The sequence below is a fragment of the Haplochromis burtoni genome, unplaced genomic scaffold, assembly GCF_018398535.1.
Source record: "Haplochromis burtoni strain Fernald_Lab_line unplaced genomic scaffold, NCSU_Asbu1 Contig_37, whole genome shotgun sequence".
In the NCBI taxonomy this organism is placed as follows: Eukaryota; Metazoa; Chordata; class Actinopteri; order Cichliformes; family Cichlidae; genus Haplochromis; species Haplochromis burtoni.
The window spans coordinates 3,183,206-3,184,336 of record NW_024582398.1 but is presented as its reverse complement, the minus strand read 5'-3'; the positions used below and the strand labels follow the sequence as shown (position 1 = coordinate 3,184,336).

The following is a 1,131-nucleotide window of genomic DNA, read 5'->3' as shown; positions in this document are numbered from 1 at the left end:
ACAGCGCCATGTGAAGAGAGAGGCTGGCACAGTCCTTAGTCACCCACGGCTTGTTATTTGGGTAACAATGAACAGTCTGAGCTGGAACAACGGAGTTGGTGCAGAAAGTTATGTAGTCTGTGATACACTCAGTAAGCCCATTGATGTCCTCGGCGTGAGGCTCACAAAGATACTTTCTTTGAAGAAAGTACACAAATTCACTTTATAATAGGCATACATGACATTTGTTGTCTCTTAAAGAAAACAGGTTAAGGAGATACTTCTTTCCCCTTTAGGTAAACATTGATTTCAAGAATCTGCTCCAGGTGAGGTTTGAACTCACAACCTCGGCATAGCTCATCCCAATACTGCCATATAAGTACCATGCGCTACCCAATTGCGCCACTGGAGCACATGCACAAAGCTTTGATTCCTTTCTCCCTTCATTCAATTGGAAGCCAATGTAGTGAAGCCAGAATCGGAGTGATGCGATCAAATTTCCTTCTACCAGTTAAAAAACGTGCTGCCGCATTTTGCACTAATTGCAAGCGTGACAGGGTGCCCAACCCAACCCAAATTATAAGGGAACTGCAATAGTCCAAACGTGACGTGATAAAAGCATGAATAACAGTTTCCAAATTGTGTTTGGAAAGGAAAGGCTTGACCTTCGATAGGCGTCTGAGGTGATAAAAAGACGATTTTACCACCGTATTTAAATTACCATCAAAGGAATTTTTAGTATTATATAAAACACGGGGGTTGTGTGAGTTGGCCGAAATAAGTTGAGAAAGACAGGCAAGTTTATCGGCTTTAACCGCCTTAGGATAACTTTTCCAACTACTTTTTAAGGTTTCCAGACAGAAATGCAGCCTGTCTTTTTTCCGCTGTCTTTCACATCTCCCACATTGTTTTCTAATTTCTCGGGTGAAATCAGTTAGCCAAAACCTTGTCTTGGATTTACATTGTCTTAGTGTCAATGGGGCAACAACATCCAGCGCAGATTTACAAGCAAAATCAAAATACAGAAGTAAGTCATTTGAGGTAGGCAACTCCGAAGAATATGACATGAGATTGTCAAACAATATAAAACTGTTCGGCAGTATCAGAACGAAGGGCACAATAATATCGAACAGGCACAGCCCAATTTGCAAT

At 41.4% G+C, this 1,131-nt stretch overlaps 1 non-coding gene across 1 annotated transcript; it reads right to left on the bottom strand.

Annotated features, from left to right (window-relative positions):
• Nucleotides 1–297: 297 nt before the first annotated feature.
• On the bottom strand, nt 298–391 carry trnai-uau. Its single transcript has 2 exons — nt 354–391; nt 298–333 (listed from the first exon to the last, which is right to left on the bottom strand). It is a non-coding gene; the product is annotated as a tRNA-Ile (tRNA).
• Nucleotides 392–1,131: the final 740 nt, after the last annotated feature.